This window comes from Vombatus ursinus, unplaced genomic scaffold, assembly GCF_900497805.2.
Source record: "Vombatus ursinus unplaced genomic scaffold, bare-nosed wombat genome assembly UNPS02014812.1, whole genome shotgun sequence".
Lineage (NCBI taxonomy): Eukaryota > Metazoa > Chordata > Mammalia > Diprotodontia > Vombatidae > Vombatus > Vombatus ursinus.
Window position 1 is genome coordinate 106,913,053 of NW_020954590.1, and position 20,811 is coordinate 106,933,863.

Here is a 20,811-nt window from a genome sequence, read left to right on the forward strand (position 1 = left end):
GGTTAAAAAGAAGTGCTTCATTTCAGAAACATGAACAATAATATTGATAACTTTAAAATGTAAAATTGAGTATTTTGTTGTTTGGTACAATTGTGAGCTCAAGTGTCAACACATACACAAATTTTTCCTGAACTTTTTTCATTACTGGGCTCTCACTGTCCTAAACTCTTATAGTAGCAGTATTGTCCTGGGCAAGTCATTTAATCTCTCCTAGAATAAGTTTCCTCACTCACAAAATTGGGATAATAATGACACTTATTCCACAGAGTTAGTGAGAGAACTAAAGGAAATTACATGTGTGTGTGTGTATTTAACATGATGCAAACCTTAAAGTATTGTAAAAATGATAGCTAATGTTATTACTAAGGTTCCCAATAAGGTGCATTCTCTTTATTTATTTGCCTTGGGAAAGTAAGTAGTAACTTTACTTAGTAAGCAGAAAATGCTGATTGTTTTCATTTGTCTCAGTGTCTTTAATTGATAGTGCAAACCAGTCATGCATTTGCATGTGATGGTAAATCTGGGAGATTGTCAAAGTGCATGTTGAATTCAATGCCATATAGTTTTAAAAGGCTTCATTTTAAATGCTTTTGGGAACTTACTTGCAGGAGCAGCAGATTCACTCATGCATAAACCTGATGAACTAACCAGCAAAGAAAGTGGCAAGATTATTAATAAGGCATTTATTCAAGGATTCCTAAGTGACTTGCCTATAAGACCTTCAGAGGAAGTCCTCTTGGGAAAGTGAACTAAGGTACACATATGTTTTCTCCTTTGTTGGAGGAAGATCTTTTTGATTAGTCAAGAAGTCAGACTGGTGTGGGTGATTTTTTGTTGTGGCAGAATCTTCTTTGAATGAACACAGTCAAGGTGATTACTTCTACAGGACCATACCATTGGCCTTGCTGATAGTGTTACAAAGAATTCTGTTGAAAGATAACTCCTCTCTGACAGATGAGTTTGTAAGTCACTTTTTTTAGCAATCAACTTTTTAAAAATTGAACACCTTTTCTTACTGAGACAGTGAACAGTTCTAAAACCATAGTTTCTGGAAGAACTACTTACTTTTGCTTATCTTGTACTTCTCAAACTTAATGTCATCATTATGTTTTAATGAAAGGGTGCTCAATGTATCCTTGTTAACAACTATTTTGTTTCATAGAATTTTCATGACTCTCTGGTGGGCATGAAGTGGCTAAAACTATAGATTTTTATGAAGGACTTGATTTTTGTTCCCTTGGTAACCACTCATCTCTTAAGCATTGCTGAGGTCACTTTGTTTAAGGGTAAGTTGATGCCATTCTTAAGCACATGGAGGTATGCCCTGTCATAGATTCTTTAATCCATGTTTTTCAAGATGATAACTTCACACATGGAGAATACCATGACCACTTGAACATGATCAGTACCACCTCCCAGGTTTCATAAACTTGCCCATTCCAACCTGAAGTGGGTTGAGAAATCAACTAAGATGGTGGGGTAGGAGGCTTTTGCCAACAGGTACCCCACAAAGATCTAGAAAATGCACCAGTCCAAATCCTGAATGATAAATCCAAGTAAAAAAATCATGAATCATTTTTCTAGCCTAGGCTGTCATAGGGAGGCAGATAGAGAGGTTTGGTGATAGGATTGAAACTGGAACAGCTATGTACCAAGGCAAGAAGAGGTTGTAGCACCACACAGAAAGGCTTGTCTTTGTACAGGGAATAGCAGCAGGTGCTACCTGACAGTTCTGTTGTTCACTGCTCTGTACTGGGTCGCATATAAGGAGCAAGTGACGAGGAGTCCTGAGTCTAGGAGAGGTGGTCTGGGGCAGAGATTGGTCACAGGCCTTTGGTTGTTTACTGAGCGAAGAGTAAGTACAGAAGCAAACAGCAACTATACAGCTTCATCTTCATGTTGGTCTGAATAAAAACTCCAAAGTACAGAAGTAAGGTTGGAAGAATAAACAATCAAACCAAAAAGGAATCACATACATATCTATCTAGGTAAACTACAACTATATCCAGATCTCTATCGCTATCTAGATATCTATCTATCTATCTATATCTCTAGATCAGTATCTATATCTATTTATATACCTATCTCACACTAAATCATCTCTCTCTCTGTCTCTCTCTCTCCCTTCTCATGGTGTGATTCTTTGAGTAATTCATATACATATAAAATGTGTATGTTTATATATGTGTACTTTTAACATATGACAGATTAATATATGTATTAATTATACATAATTAATTAATAGGTAATTATATCACAATATATAATTTACAGCTACATATGGTCTTCAAAGAAAAAGAGGTAGGGAGGGAGAAAGGAATACAATTGAGAAGAAGAAAGGGTGGGGAAATGATCTCATAAAGTTTGGGTATATAAGCAGAAACTATACAGATAAAGAAAAAAGAGTGGGAAGAGAACCCCTCTTTTATCTGAACTGTTCAAACAAGAGAAGAATATACTTGCACACATACAATTAGGTACAGAAACACTTTTCTCTTAACAGGGAAATAGGAGGGAAAGGCGAAAGAGGAAAAGAATGAATAACAGGGAGGATAGATTAACAGAATGGTTTATATGAAGAAAAAAAAATACCTCCAATCATGAAGAGAGATTGGAAAGGCAAGAAAGGATAGAAACCTGTTACTGGACCCTGGACATTGGAATAGAAGAGGTGAAGATTGTATCGAACCTAGAACACTGGACCTGAGTGCACTCCTTATCTTTAACCATTATTTTTTTTTTCTTTGTAAAACAGGGAATGTGAAACTGACAAACACAATGACCAAAAATGATTTTTAGAGGACTCATGATGAAGCGTGCTAAACACCTTCTGACAGAGAAGTAATAGATGTAAGGTGCAGAATAAAACACAAATTCTTATGTACGTGACCAGTATGGGAAACTATCTTGAATATGATAATGTTTTTAAGGATTTTCTTTTTCTTTATTTCTGTTGGGTGGTGGTGGGAAGGAGATGTGAATTTTAATCAATTAAAATTACAGTTAAATTTTTAATAGAAGGTGTAGGTTGAATGTAGCTAAAATTAGAAGAGAAATACTTAACTGGGAAAGTAACTTTGTAGCAAGTTTCTCTGATAAAAGAACTAATTCAAATTTTAAGAAAAAAAAAACATTCCCCCACTTGTATATGACTAAAGCATATGAACATGTAGTTTGCAAAGGAAGTACATATTGTCAACAGCAAAATTTAAAAAAAATTCCAATTACTAATAATTGGAGAAATGCAAATTAAAAGATTTTTAAAATTTCCCCTAATAACCCTAAAATTGGCAAAGTTCAAAATAAAAAAAATGACAAATGTTGGAAGGTCTACAGGAAAACAGACATCTTAATGTTCTCTTATTAGATCTATTAATTAATACAGCCATTCTAAAAACCAATTTGGAACTGTGCCCAACAAGTTATTCAGCTGTCTGTGTTCTTTTAAATGGTGATAATTCTGCTAGGTCTATTCCCCAAAGACATCACAGAAAGAAGAATGGACCCATATGTACAAAAAATATTTATAGGAACTCTTTTCATGGTGGTAGTGAACTGAAAACTTAGAAAGGTATCCATTGGGGAATAGTTGAAGAAGTTATGTTATAGGAATGTAATGGAATATCACTACCTCATAAGAAATGAGAAGAGGCTACATTCATTGCTGAAAGAACAAATATAAAAGTAAGATAGTCCTCACTCTTAGGGAGGACACATTCTCCTGGGGGAATAGAAGATGTTCAGAGATAAGTAAATATTCGATCTATAGAAAATAAATACAAATGTATTTGGTAAGTGGCAGAAAAGGGGCACTAGCAACTGGGTGAATCAGGAAAAGCCTCTTGAAAGAGGTTGGCTTGGGCAGAGCCTTAAAGGGGTTTAAGAGCTGTAAAAGTACAAGGAAAGAAGGAGACCATTGTAGACATGGAATGATAGCTGGGGAAAAGATGTGGAGGCAGAAGACTGAATGTCCCATTCAGCAAGATGTCACATACATGCAATAACATGAAAGCCAGGAAGAGGGCTGATGTGGCCAGAGTAATGTAGAAGCAGCCTGAAAATACAGGCTGGAGCAACATTGTGAAGGGCTTAGAGAAACTTGATCCACAGACATACACTTGTGTTCAATTCTTTGCCACCACTCAAAAACACATTCACACAATATACATATATTATTAGCATAGCAAATATTTTATTATGTTAATTGATGATTCCATTGATATGCTAATTATATTAAATATTAATATAATATATAATAAAATATGATACATTACATATACTGATAATGCATAATATATTAAGAGATAGCGAAGAACTGAACCACTATGTATACATACATCTACACACGTAGATGTTATATAGAGACATAGAGAAAATTGGTCTTTGTTCCTTTAGAATAAGACTTATATAGACAGTAACTACAATAACATAAACACAAAGAAGATTTGAAAGTCACATAAACTCTGATTAATTATTATGACCAGTCTTGGCCTCTGAGAACAGATGATGAAACACAAGTTCTTGTTGGTAGAGAGGTAGGACATTCTGAATGTAGATGGGACATGTGCCATCAGGTGCAGCTGGTTTTGCTTGTGTTCTTTTGTATTACAAAGAATGATCTGGTGAGGCAAAAAAAAAATAACAAGGATGATATCACAGTAACCTGGGAAGGCTCGTATGAACTAATTCAGAGTGAAATGAGAGGAACCAGAGTGAGAAGGAGGGGGAAAAAGTTAGGAAGAAAGGAAAGGAAGAGGGAAAGAAAATATTAGTGAAAGCAAGAGTTAGGAAAGAGGAAGATGAAGGAAAAGAAGTGAAGGAATGGAGTGCAAGGACACACATTTCCCCCCAATATTCAAAATGGCTGCACCATTTTGAAAACCATATCACATTTCATTTAAAATTTGTTATGATAGATTTAAGTATAATAATAGCATAAAAATGAATATGGTTAGAACAACATTTGTCCTGTGGCAAAACATACTCCTCTGCAGAGTGCTCCTCCATTCTCATTTGTTTTAAAATTCATTGTCCATGAACATTTGTTTTCTGTAAACAAATACTATGCCAATATAACATCTTCTACCTCTTCTCTACACATTGGCAATAGGCTTCATTTTAGTATGGTGCAAATAATGCCACAATGATAGCATTGTTGATGGCCCATCAAGATTGTTAAATTGAGGTCATTTCAAAACTCACAATTCCCAAGTTGTGTGTAAGTCAGTATGGAAATAATGAAGGCTGGTAGGCTGAGAAAAGATAGATGACTGACAGACTGCTCTTCCTGAACAGGAAGTGTGTTGAAATTTAAAAGTTCTATTTGCCAGTTTACCAAATGTCTTTTTTAAAATTAACTCACTTGGGTACTGATGGATAACAATAGGTGTATATTAGCGATGTAAAGATTTCAATAAGGAATAATCTTTTGATTCAACTTCCTGTCTCTAAGCCTACAACAACAAAACTGTACTAGGAGGATAAATGTTGATTCTTTGTCAAACATCTTCAGAGATTCTAAAACACACATTGCATGAAAGTCACTCAAGAAAGGTGTATGTTATATACCACCATGCATCAGAGAATGCATACATCTGTAGGATTCTAGAGTTTGAAAAAGACCCTAGAGACCATGTGGTGCAGCACTTACTGAAAAGATTAATTTCTTCCATAAAATCTGTAGCATGTGCTCATCTTGCCTCTGCTAAGAAACTAGGTTAGGGATCACAATGTCCATAGAATCAAGGAATCTCAGAATTAGAAGGGACCTTTGAGGTCAAAGTGCCAAATTCATACCCAAGTAAGAATCTCTCCTACAACACTCCTTGACAAATGCCTCTGTTGCCTGTTGAAGCAATCCATTCCAATTTTGAATATCAGTTTGTTAGGCAGTTTTCCTTGTTAAATAGGGCTCCTAAATTAACGGCTTCCAGCAAGAATCCACATGCATTTAATAATATTCTATTAGCTTTACCTCTGTAACAGCACTTAGCTATGTGACCTGAGGCAGATCACTTAAACTCTCTGAACTTCAGTTTTCTCATATGTAAAATCGATTCTGATTTTAAAGAATAATATTTTGCCTGTATACCTCACATATAATTTTAATGATGAATATATATATATATATATATATATACACACAATGGTATATCATATATGCTATATAATATATGCCATATAGATGCACACATATACCTGACTATGTGCATACATATATACACACATAAATACATATATGTATATATGCACACATATATGGTTGTATGTGTGTATATACACACAAAGGAATAGAATGATTGATTATACTAGTGTAGATATGTATATATGTATATAGTTATGAATACATACACACAGACACATATGTATCTATATATGAAAGACAGAAGTGAGTGCACAATAAATTCTAACCTATAGTAAGCTAGATTACTTAGTGGATTGAAGTGGCTCAGGACTTTGAGTCAGGAATATGTAAGTTCAAATCCCACCTCACATATTCCCTTGCTGTATGACCTTGGGCAACTTCCTTAACTTCTCTATGCCTCAGTTTAATGATATATAAAATGTGGATAAACCTGTTTCAAAAGGTTGTTATGAAGATCAAATGAGATAAAACATGTAAAAGTGCTTTGTAAATGTTTAAAGTACTATATAAATATCTGTAATTATTATTGAAACAGATGAAATATTATTATTATTATTGAAGATCATGTTACATAAAGATGGATATGAAATCACTCAGCAGACTCTGCTGTACCATACTAACAATAGTTTTCATTTTATCCTTCCCTCCAAGATCCTGTTTTATTCAATTATAGATTTTTTTCTGAATCCTCTTCTCTACAATCATCAAATTTTATAAATGCACACATGACAATGAATGCCTCATCATTGGTGAATATAGTAAAAGAATTACCTTATACTTCCCATATACTACTCCTCGTTTGTTCGCTTGAAAAAACAAACAAACAAACAAACAAAAACTGTAACGACTTTCAAGCATTACTCTATGTTCTTGGAAACTTGAAATTGGAATCTCATTAAGTCATCTCTATTGGGAAATAAATAAGGAGGTAAATTTTGTGGGTCAGAATTCTTTTATATAATTCCTTACACCTCCCTCACCTCTCACCCCTGGAAATTATGAAATAAGCCCTGGGTAATTTTATTTAGTTTCATTCTCTTTTGGTTTGACCTGAAACCCAGCTTTATGCCCTTTAGGCAAGGAGTATGTAAGGACCACTCCTCCAAGACCCCACCATATAATTTCCTTGTGGGTTCCTTTTAACCTCCTTGAAAGCTACATTTTTTAAAAACCACTTTTTTGTGAGTTTCTGTTCTCATAGCTATAACACTGATTACACTCCAGTACAATCCTTCCACAGTTCAATTGTTCAAGAGCAGGCACCATCTCCTGATGAGAAGCAATGCAGTGAGAAAATGGAACAGTGAAGCCCACAATAGTGACAATAAAACAATATAATGATGCTGAGAGAGAAAGGAAGACTGAGGTGAAAGGGAGTCAGAACAGTGCAACTTTGGTGCAGAAATAGGAAGAGGGATTGATTAAGAAGCAATGGGACACAGGGCTTTACTGAGAAGGAGCAAATTTTGACTTTACCCTTTGTTGGACCCTTACTCAGGTTGTTGTTCACTCGTGTCCATCTCTCTCTACTACACAGCTAGTGTCTGAGGCTAGATTTCAAAGTCAGTCCAAGATGAGTGCTCTATCCACTGCACCGCCTCTCTGCTGCAGGACAGGAATATGAATCAAGTGGACTGATTAGGTTGTTAGGAAGGATTGGCTCCCAAGAAGAAGAGAAGTCTTCTGACTCTCTAGCCATCTTATAGTTCTTTCTCCTTGTAGGTATGGAACCATTGAGGATAACATCATTATTTTGGAAGATTTTACAGTCATTATGGGAAGATGGAGGCCCCAAAGAAAGATGGGACACTGTTTGATTCTCTAAAAAAAACCGCTGTGTTCTTTCACTTTTCTGGAGAGACACTCTCTAATATAGGATTATACTTCATGTGAATTGTAGACATCTGAGAATGCAGAGACAAAGAACCAGGAGGATACAGTTTCTTGATTATCTATGGGCTTGTGTTTGTATTTTTCTTTGTTTTTTACTCTGTAAATTTTTAAACATTTTATATTTGATGCTGTATAAGCCTAAGCATCTGTATGGGAGAGTTGATAGTTACCCTTCAAGGGGTAGCAGATATTAATGTTCATTTACCTATGTAGAGAAAAAAGAGAGAATGATACTCAAGATATGTCTTTGACCTTCCTTTCAAGAAGGCTTCTGTGACATACGTGTCAGACAACTATCCAATTTTTCTGTATTGATTTACATTAAATATATAAGATACCAAGAAATATTTATAATGAAGCTGACATATTTGAATTATACAAATTGTCATTAGTTCAGTTTCCTCTCCAGAAAACTGCTCTTCGATGACTTAGCGGACAGTCTTCAAGAGTTGCTGTAATAGAAAAAAAAAATTATTACTCTGTGGTAACCTGTGATAACTCTCTCTCTCCTTCATTAAGCTAGTCCTCTAATGACCCATACATAATCCATCTTTAAGCCTGAATTGGAAGTCTTTTCAGCTTGAAAGGATTTGAAAGAACTTCTCTTCTGCTGGCATAACCTTAAAGAAACTAAGGTTAACTTCAAGCCACATTGAGGAATTGGAGAAAGACTTTTATGATGGAGGTGTCATAACAGTTTTTGCATATCTATACCTATCTATACATATACACAGACATGCATAAACATGCATACATACATGTACACACAACACATGTGTATATATGTGTATGTACACATACACACACATATATATAAATATATACATATACATACACACACACATATAGTATAGGCACATCTGGAATAGTAGAATAGTGGTTAAAACACTGGGTTTGGATTCCATAAGACTTAGGTTCCAATCTGACTTAAGACACTTAGCAAGTCATTTAATATTTGTGTACCTCAGTTTCCTCATCTGGAAATGATAGATTATCAGATCCCATCCACCTCTAAATTTATGATCACTTTAAGACTAACAAAACTCTTTCTCTATTTCTTTTAATTCCTATAATAACCTTGTTAGATATATTATTCAAATATTACTTCTATGATTTTACTGTTGAAGACATGTTCAGATTTGCCTAGGTCACAAGGCTAGTAGGTCACCAAATTCTACTTAAACCTGGTCAGAAATTTTCTGATTCTAAACACAATGTTTTCTAAGTTATCCCTTGTAATTTCTTTTTCTTAATCAATTACCTAGTCATGACCACACACATAGTATGCAAGTTAATAAATGATGGATTGATTGAGTAATGTCTATTCAATATGAGGTGTGTTGGTAGGGATGTGGAAATCAACATAAAATATTTTACATTTACACAAATAAGGCAGCACACTTAATATTCATTAATTCTAATTCACTAATTCAGAATATTTTATAATTCTCATAGGGACTTAAATGAGATTTGCTTTATCTTCACAATATTCATGAAATTAAAATTAATTTTAAAAACTAACAGAAAATAGTTTTGCAAGAAGAATGTTTTGTGGTAGAGTCTAGAAACTCTGGAAGCCCTAACACACATATACATACATATTATATATACACATATTCATATATATTATGTGCACATACACATATATGCACAAATATATACAAATACACACATACACATATATCACAGGTACATATATATACACATATATGATGTATACATATACATGCATGCATGCATATACACATATAACACACACAGATAGAGAGAGAAATAGAGCAACTCCTCTCCTATTTCTGGCCAGGGGAATGGGTTTAAGGGCTTCCTGGGACATTATATAAATGTACCCATATTGGAGATGTAGTTCACTATTACAAAAGCATTACTTGGGATTTGGGAAGGCACAATAGGACATCTTGGAGGTACTGGAAACTGGAGGGTTTAGACTGGATGAAGTTCCATGCAGCCATGCAAGAATGGGCAGCAGAGGCAGCTTAGATTAGCAGAAGCTATTCAGATAGGTTCAAGAGTGATTGGGGGTCCCCTGGGGGTTGTCAGTTTTATTGTCCACTCCAAGCTGAGGGGACAATAGCAACCAGAGTGAAATTAAACCCTGAGTGGTAGTAGGTATTCCATTCTATGAAGCTAAATGAATGAATGATGTCTTCTTTCTCCTCCTCATTTGCCCCTTCTATCCTTGTATATGGAAATTAAATCTTAAGATAGTACTCTACTACTCTATTTTTGCTGACTTTTCACTGGCATAATTTGTATGGGTATATGTGTTTGTGATAAGCTAGATAAATTTAGATGAAGAAAATTCATTCTCTATTTTTTGACCATGCCACTCTCTGAACCCCTTCCTCAATATACCCTAGTGGTTCTATCACCTTAAGGTTTAGATATTTAAAAAAAAAAACTATCTGACATGAAAAGCCCTTCAGAATCTGGACTATATCTCCTATATATCCAGTTTTCTTATACTTTATTCTCCCCTTTATACTCTACATTAAAGGATGGGAGGGATTGGAATGATATTTCATAAGACAAATAAGCTTGGATTACAACTAATCATCAACTACCCAGAAAAATTGAACATAATCTTTCAGAGTTGCTGATGGATATTTAATGAAAGAGAGGACTTTCAATCATTCCTGAAGAACAAAAAAAAAACAGAGGTGAACATAAAATTTGATCTTCAAATACACGACTCAAGAGAAGCATAAAACAATGAACAGGAAAAAAAATCATGTTATTCAATTAGGTTAAACTGTTTACATCCCTACATGGGAAGATGACACTTATAACTTCTGAGAACTGTATCTTTATTATGGCATTTATATACCTAGACAGAGGGTGTGTGTATAACTTGATTTTGATGTGATGATAAAAAATTAATTAAGGAATGAAAAAAAGATTGTACTGGGAGAAGAGGAAAGGAGAAACAGAAAAGGTTGAATTACATCACATGAAGAGGTACAAAGATGAGTAGAGAGAAAGAAGGGAGGGAGGCGAGCATCGTTTGAAGCTTACTGTCATCTGATTTGGCTCAAAGAGGGAATAACACACACTCACTAATGTATAGAAATCTATCTTAATCTAAAGGGAAGTAGGAGGAGAAAGGGGAAAGAGAAAGGAGTGAGAATAATAGAAGCAAGGGCAGATTGAGAAGCACCGGTGAGTAGGGAAAGCATGAAAGGAGAGAGAAAAGTATAAACAAGGGAAAATAGGATGGAGAGAAAGACACAGCAATCATAACTGTTAATGTAAATGGGATGAACTCTCCCATAAGATGGAAACAGATAGTACAGTGGATTAAAAACCATAATCCTACAGTATGTTGTTTACAAGAAACACATTTGAAACAGAGATACACACAAGTAAAGGTAAGAGGCTGGAACAAAATATATTATGCTTCACTGAAGTAGAAAAAAAAAGCAGGGGTAGCAATCCTGATCTCAGACAAAGCAAAAGCAAAAATAGAAGTAATTAAGAGACAAAGAAGGAAACTACATCTTGCTAAAAGGTACCACACACAATGAAGTAATATCAATACTAAAAATGTATACACCAATGGCATCCAATTTCTTACAGGAGAAGTGGAGTGAATTACAGAAAGAAACAGACAGCAAAACTATACTAGTGGGGGATCTCAACCTTCTGCTCTCAGAACTAGGGTAATTCCAACCACAAAATAAACAAGAAGGAAGTTAAGGAGTTGAGTACAATTTTCAAAAAGTTAGACATGATAAATCTCTGGAGAAAATTGGAGACAGAAAGGTATATACCATTTTCTCATCAGTATATGGCACTTACACAAAAATTGACCACATATTAGGGCATAAAAACCTCAAAATCAAATGCAGAAAGGCAGATATATTAAATGAATCCCTTTTAGATCATGATGCAATCAAAATTATATGTAAAAAAGAGCCATGGAAAGATAGAATAAAATTAATTAGAAACAAAAAACCAGATCTAAAACTGTATTATAATGCAACAAATCATCAAAACTACTTGGTACTGGCTAAGAAATAGAGTGGTGGATCAATGGAATAGTTCAGGTATACAAGACACAGTAGTCAATTACTATAGTAATCTACTGTTTGATAAATCTAAAGATTCCAGCTTCTGGGATTAAAACTTTGACTGGAAAAACAGGAAAGCAGTATGGCAGAAACTAGGCACAGCTCAATATTTTTTTTTTTTTTTGGTTAGGCAATTGGGGTTAAGTGACTTGCCCAGGGTCACACAGCTAGTAAGTGCCAAGTGTTTGGTCTGAGGCTGCATTTGAACTCAGGTCCTCCTGACTCCAGGGCCAATGCTCTATCCACTGCACCACCTAGCTGCCCCACACATCAACATCTTGCACCATATACAACATAAGGTCAAAATGGGTACATGATTTAGACATAAAAGGTGATACCATAAGCAAATGAGGAAAGCAAGGAATGGTTTACCTGTCAGATTTGTGACAGAGGGGAAAATTTATGACCAAATAAGAGATAGAGAACATTATGATATGCAAAATAGATAATTTTGATTACATTCAATTAAAAAGTTTTTGCACAAATAAAGCCAATGCAACCAAGATTAGAAGGGAAGCAGAAAACTGGGAAACATTTTTTATAGCCAGTCTCTCTGATAAAGGTCTCATTTCTAAACTATATGGGGAACTGAGTCAAATTTATAAAAATACATGTCATTCCATAGTTGGTAAATGGTCAAAGGATATCAATAGGCATTTTTCAGATGAAAAAAATTAAAGCTATCTGTAGTCATAAAAAAAAGCTCTGAATCACTATTGATTAGAGGAATGTAAATCAAAACATCTCAGAGGTACCACACCAAACCTATCTAGATTGGCTAATATGATGAAACAAGAAAATTATAAATATTGGAGAAGATGTGGGAAAATTGGAACACTAATGCATTGTTGATGGAGTTGTGAACTGATCCAACCATTCTGGAGAGCAATTTGGAACTATACCCAAAAAGCTGTAAAAATGTACATACCTTTTGATCTAGCAATACTACTACTAGGTCTGTACCCCAAAGAGATCATAAAAAAGGAAAAGGACCCACATGTATGAAATATTTATAGCAGCTCTTTTTGTAGTGGCAAAGAATTAGAAATTGAGGGGATGTCCATCAACTGGGGAACAGCTGAACACATTGTAGTAAATGATTGTAATGGAATACTATTGTGCTTTAAGAAATGATGAGTTGACAGATTTCAGAAAAACCTGGAAAGACTTAAATGAATTGATGGTAAGTGAAGTAAGCAGGACCAGGAGAACACCGTACAAAGTAATAACAACATCGTTCAATGACCAGCTTTAATATACTTAGCTCTTCTCAGCAATACAATGATCCAAGACAGTTCCAAAAGACTCATGATGGAAAATGCTATCCACATCCAGAGAAAGAACTATGGAGTCTGAATGCAGATTGAAGCATATTATTTTCCCTTTTTTTTCTTTCTCATGTTTTTTTTCCCTTTTGTGCTGATTCATCTTTCATAACATGACTAATTTGGAAATATGTTTAATATGATTGTACATGTATAGCCTATAGCAGATAGCATGCCATCTTGGGTAGGGAGGGAAAAGGGATGAGGAAAAATTTCAAACTCAAAATCTTATAAAAGTGAATGTCTAGAACAAAAAAAAATAAATTTAAAGATGTTTTTAAAAAAGAAAATATGCAATAAATGAATGGGGTATACTTTACAACAATAAAGTGAGCAAGACCACTGAAGCTCCTAGTAGGATACCTGCTGGGCATCATATGTCTCATTTTTTCTCTACTGTGCATAGTGGTGAATGCATGTCATTGGCAACAGAAAAGTGAAAATGAGCTTGCTAATAAAATCACGTGAATGCTAGAGGTTGGGAAAATAAATGGGGGAATGTTGAGGGCTGATGTATGTATGTTTGTACATAGTTGTTTTCATCTCAACTAGACTCTGAGCTCCTTCAGAGCAGGGATTTTTTTTTTCTTTTCTTTATATTGCCATTCCTTATTACAACACCTGTCACACTGTAGGTACTTAAATAAACTGATTGATCTTAATCTAGGTGTTCATCACTTCATATATTGTTATTAGAATACTCTCATCACTGGTTTCACTGACTATTTTTTCCCTTGTCCAATTGATACCATATATTTGTTCTATGAAGGAAGGAAGGAAGGAAAGGCACTTATTAAGCACTTACTATGTCTCAAACATTGCTTTAAGTGCAGCAGATACAAATACAAGTGATACAATCTCTACTCTCAAGGAGTTTATATTTTAATAGAGGAGAAAAAACACATAGGAAAATGATGAGCAGGGAAATGCATTTTGGTCTACAGAGTTACAGGAATGATGAATTGATATACAGGACAATTAATCAATACACAAATCCCATAAGCAAATGGAAGTGTTGATTTGATTATTTTGCTCAAATCAAAAGTTGGGAAGGGTAAAGGATATGCACGTGGAGGCAAGGCTGATGACAAGCAATATTGTGGAGGTGTACAAATGAATGGGGTGTGAATCCTAATGTAGCATGAAACTGGCCAGATACAGCAGGCTAGGTAATTTTCTATCAAGCAAGACAGCTCATCCCCAAGGCAAGAGTTTCATAAATAGTGAGTTAACTCTCCAAGAGATAGTGTACATGGTTTTTGGAGATCTATTCTTGGGAATAGATTAATCTAATAAAATATCAAATCCATGTCTCTACTATATTCAAGAATCCACAAGGGATCTTCCTCTATCTCAGACTTGTCATCCAAAACTGGAGTTAGCAAACTACAGCCCTAGAGCCAAAATATGAAATCTATTTTTAATTCAATGTTTTTAAAAAACACATGGAGCTGCATTTGGCTGATGAGCCATTGTTTGCTGACCCCTGTTCTCAACTAAACTAGTAAATGTAGAGAGATGGAATATCATCTGTAAGGGAGAGCAAAAAGGCCAGTTTGTCTGGATAAAGAGTATTTGAAGGGAAGTCAAGCTTAAAATGGCTGGAAAGGTAGGTTGGAGTGATGTTGTAAATGACTTTAAATGACAAACAGAGAGCTTTTATTTTAAACTATAGATAATAAGAAGGTGCTGTGACATGGCACACCTATGTTTTATAAATATCATTTTAGCAGCTTTGAGGAGATGGACTGAAAATAGGAGAAACATGAGGCAGGCAAATCCATTAGGGAGCTATTGAAATAGTTTGGAATAAGAGGGGATGACTGAGGCCTGCACTCAGATAGTGTCTTTGAGTAGAGAGAAGGGAGTGAATATGAGATATTGTAGAGGTCAACTCAATAATACTTAGTGAATGAGTGGATTTGTGGTGTGAGGAAAGGGTAAGAATAGATTACCCCAAGTTTGCAAAACTAGGTGTTTGAAATGATGATGGTTTTCCACAGACATGTATAGTGTTTATTCATAATCCATACATGCATGCATGCCCACTATATGTAAATGCATCTGTACATACATACAAATGTGTATGTATATATAGCAGATATAAAATGTGCACATGTAATATGTTTATATAGATAGATATATTACATGTTCACACGTAGACATAGATATTTGCAGACACTCATATATATGTGTATAACTTTGTACCTTTTATGCATGTATCATGTTCTTTTTTAAAATGAAGTTTTTTGTAAGCTATATTTCCCCAAATAGCTTGGAAGCTCTATGAGGACTACAATTTTGAGAGAACTTATACTTTTCTTATTACCCAGCTTAGAACTTTGCACATGGGATGTAGTAAGTAAATATTCATTAAGTTAAACTGAATTGAATTGAGCTCCTGTAAGAAGAGTAGAATGACACCCACTAAATAAATATTTCAAAATTGAGAATAGCAGAAATGACCTCTTTTGAATAAGTATTTATTAGTTCCAATCTGTAGTTAACTATGGTTCACATTATTTTCTAAAAGAATATTTGAAAGTGTTTAAAACATAGAATAAACTATGCAATGATTTAGTTGTAATACTGAGTTTTTATAAAAGTATCAAGTAAGGTATTTATAATCCACAGGATATTTCTGTTTTAATTCAATATTCTGGTAGGTCTATGCTTTATAAATGAAGGAGATATATGTATAGACACATATTCATATTCACATGTAGACATACATATATATATATATACATGTGTATTTGTATGTGGGTACATATGTACATATGTGTATATAAATATACATACACACAGGTATATATTAGAGTTATGAAGACCTGAGTTCAAATCTAGCCTCAGATCCTTACCCTGAGCAAGTCACCTAAACATTATTTGCCTCGGTTTCTTCTTTTGTAAAATGGGAATAATAATAATAATAATAGCACTTGCCTCATTTGTGAGCATACGAGATAATTTTTGTAAAGTGCTTAGTACAGTGCCTGGCACACATAATAGGCATTATATAAATGTAAGGGAGGCTGAACACACACACACACACACACACACACACACACACAAATACACATATCATTCTGTATATTAGAAGTAAGGGCAGTTAGGTGGTGCAATGGATAGAGTCCCAAATCTAGTCAGAAAGACTCATCTTCCTGCATTCAAATCTAACCTCAGACATTTATTAGCTATGTGACCCTTGGTAAGTCATTTAATCCTGTTTGCATCAGTTTCCTCATCTGTAAAATGAGCTGGAGAATGAAATGGCAAACTACTCCAGTACCTTTGTCAAGAAAACCCTAAATGGGGTCCCAAAGAGTAGGACACAACTGAAAAATGACTGAACAACAATAAAATATAAGAAATAAAGAATTATTTTCATAAAAGGTACTAGCAGGTGTACCTATAATTAAATGCTGGCTTGAGGATATATATGGTACTTTGTCAAGAAACAAGCATATTAAATGTAATCCTTAGTTACCCCCATTTTCCAGAGTCTAAGTTAAATGTTTAGTGTGTAGTACAGATCAGTTGTGTTCAATTTTTCTTTTTAGTAGCTAAGAGGCTTATTAGTATGGCAGGGTAATGGAAGAAGGAAGTGTTCTTTTTGACTAATTTTGGGTCACCCATGTTATTTATTTGATTTAATTTATATGGTGTGCCATCCATTATCACATAAATAACTACATACTGTCTATTCTGAGAAAAGGAGTGTAGGACAGATGGCTTTAGTTGCCACTAAATTTTAAAAAATAGACTTTGATAATCCTGCAGCTCAGCATTTCTCTAATGTACTTTACCTTCACCATAGAGCAAAGACTAGGATGGCCTCATGCTTTCTGACATAGATAAAGCACAATATACCAACCCAATTGCTTCAGGTCATATCTCCAGAAAATGCTTCTCTAAAACTTGAAATCTATTGGCTAAAATAGAACCTTAAATATGGGTTGGATATAGAATAATGATGAAATCACACTTAAAAGGAAAGAAAAACTTTCTTTCATTAAACAGACGCAAAATTGATTTTAAATATAAGGGTAGGAGTTTCTATCCCACTCCATTTAATATAATTATAGAAAACCTTGGTATTTTGATTGATTCAATCAATCTAAAGCAAACTAGTTTGGGATGAACCCTTAATCAGAATCAGACACACCTTTGAGCTATGGATCAAACATTCCAAGAGTTCTTCATTTATGATATGACCTCCTGCTATAACCCAGTGCTTCTCTATTGCTCTTTTAATGATACTCAATTTGAATTCTTTAAAGATGGTAGCATTCCATGACCCACAGACTTATAAGAACATTGGTGGCACAGTGGATTGAATACCGGGCCTGGAGTTCAGGAAAACTCCTTCTGAGTTCAAATCTGACCTTAGACACATACTAGCTATGTGACCCCTTAACCTGTTTGCCTCAGTTTCCTCATCTGTAAAATAAACTGGAGAAGGAAATGGCAAACCGCTCCAATATCTTTGCCAAGAAAACTCCAAATGGTGTCACTGAGTCAGACATGACAAAAAAATGACTAAACAATAGTCCAAGGGTTCTATAGTTATGATGGCAGATCTGGCTGGTAGTAGTGGTCAAATTCAGAAATGAATGACTACTGAGAGAGGCTTTTTCTTAGAGGTGGAAGGGAGTAGTTTTTCTTTCTAGTTAACTCCCCCATCATTGACCAGGTAATGAACTTATGAATGTCAAAAGGTGGGAATTCCCAAAGGTACCTGTAACAATATCCACTGGAGCTGGCAGGTCCAAGAAGTAGCAGTGTTTAATGGCAGAGTATGCCCTGGTGACTGAAGGACCCATTGAAGGTAAACAAAAGACCCACCAAAGGCGGAAAAAAAGCTGTACAAAGGCATCTTCTCTTGGAGTCTAGCAGGGAGTAATATTTAAGAACTTCATAAGCAACCCATGAAGGGAAAAAAAAGACTTCTGGCAAGCAGGAGTTACAAATTTATCCTATGACTCACAGTGCTCCCTAAATTTTAGACAATTCTTCCCAGGAACCTTGTAGGTGCCAGATAGAACATGACCCTAGTACTGGGGAACAATTTTGTAACACTTGTCCTTGCTCTACTGGCTTAATAAATACCATTTATAAAGGCTAAGTCTGGCTAATAATTACGTGGAAGCACATCAATATGGCCTTTTGTGCAACAGCCTTAGAAACCACAACCACCTCAGATTACCTCTGGGTGAGGGAAGGAATAATCATTTAATAAGACCTCCTATGTGCCATGCACTGTCATAAGCATTCATAAATATTATCTCATTTGATAATCTTCCCTAGAACATTGAGGGGAGAAGTAATCACCAACTTCAGAGATTCTGCAAATATGAGAAAAGAAGTTGGGGCATAGGCCCAGGCTGGGTACAACATAAACATTAAACTGTTGTTCAGACAATTCTCTGTTTGGTTAGTGTTATCTTTACATGCCTAATGTTTGTGCTCCTTACTGTTCATATATCCAGTCCACAAGAAGGTTTTTATCTATAAGAGTCCAGCACACTTTTAAGATTCAGAAAATTTATAATTCTTATAGTGAGTTATAAAATATTATTGCCATACCTTTTTCAATAGCATTTTTCCACATAAAAATTAAAAATATCATAGAATTTCCCCAGGTTCCATTAAATTTTGAGAGGCAAAGTTCTGATAAGATATTAAATATGTTTAGCTTTAAAACAGAATAGGAAACAAGTTCTAAAAATGTCATTGTAAAGTTTTGTCTACACATCAATCAACCAAACAACAAAATTTTACTAATACCTTTATTAATTTCAGACACTGTGCTATGGGTCCACAGAACCATTCCAACAAAATGTTTACTCAAAGTTTTCAATCAATCTATTGATTTGTCGAAGTATGCACAAATGATATTGTATTGGATATTGTTTTGTAGATGTGTCTAAAAGACAATAGAGAAACAGCGGAACTGCCCTGACCCTTTGTGGCTCATTTTTTTTCCCCCTCCATAATAATGACAAATATGTGTCAAATGAGAGAGAGAAAGAGAGACAGAGACAGAGACAGAGACAGAGAGAGAGACAGCCAGACAGAGAGAGACAGAGACAGAAAGAGAGGAAGTTGCTGGAGGGAAAATTATCTAGTACAGGTGTTCTTTGCCCAAGCTTCTTAGACCAAAGGTTACCTGATATGTGGAGATCACTGGACCCAGAAGAAACTAGAACTAAAAAACAGCATGAATCAGAGCTATGATGTGGAGAAACAATCCTAAACTAGACCTTGCCTTTCATTACAACTAGATCCAAAGGTAATCCATATTCTAATGTTCCTAAAGGAATCCTTGGTTGGGGACATAAACCAAACAGAGTGATTTGGGAAATCTTCTGTATTCAACCTCACTTTTGTAAACCTAGAGCTTATGTTTGGTGAAATGAATTCATTTTATTATAACACTACAAGTGATAAGGGCTTTATGGTTTCCAAAATATTTTTAAACTCATCATTTCAATGATTGTCCTAGCTGTTAGTGCTTTTATTTTTCTTTCTGGGTCTCTGAGTCTCTCTCTCTCTCTCCCTCTCTCTCTCCCTCTCTCTCTTCCTCTCTCTCTCTCCCTCTCACTTCCTCCCTCCTTCCTTAAATGATTTCATATTTGCCCATCTATTTGCTTGCCAGTAAAATGTAAAGTTCTTGAGAGCAGGTGTTATTTCATTTTTGTCTTTGTATCCACAGTGCCTAGCATAGTGCAACATAGCTGGTAAGTGTTTAACAAGTCTACATTGAATTTTTCAATTAAATGATCTTTAAAGTAGGGAAAAAATGGCCAAGAAAGAATTCAGGAACCAGTTGGTTGGGAGCTATTTTAATCATTTTCATTTCAATTCAATAAACATTTCATAAGTGCTTATTATGTGCAAGTCACTTTGAAAGGTCCTAGTAATACAAAGGGAGATATGACATAGGGCCATTACTCAAATAATTTATTGTCTAATAGTGACTACCCATGTGACTTTTAGTAAATTAGTTTTCTGGAGGTCAGTTTCTTTATTTCTAGAATGTTTTAAAATGAAGGGGTTGGATTACATGATCTCAGTGATCTTCAACATCTCTAAATCTTACAACCTCATAAAAGAGTAAAGTGATATATAGAAATAACTATGATAAAAGTGAGGGCGAAAAATTATAATGGCTGAATGAAGGCATAGATGTGAAAAATATTTATCAAATTTGTGCATGCACATTAACTAGGACAGAAGGTCAACACATTGGAGGTCAGAATCAGGAGAGAAAAAATACATTGAATGAATAAAATTTAGAGATTTATTGAAAAGAGACAACGAGTTGAATCCTATAAAATGAAAAAGAATATAAAATTAA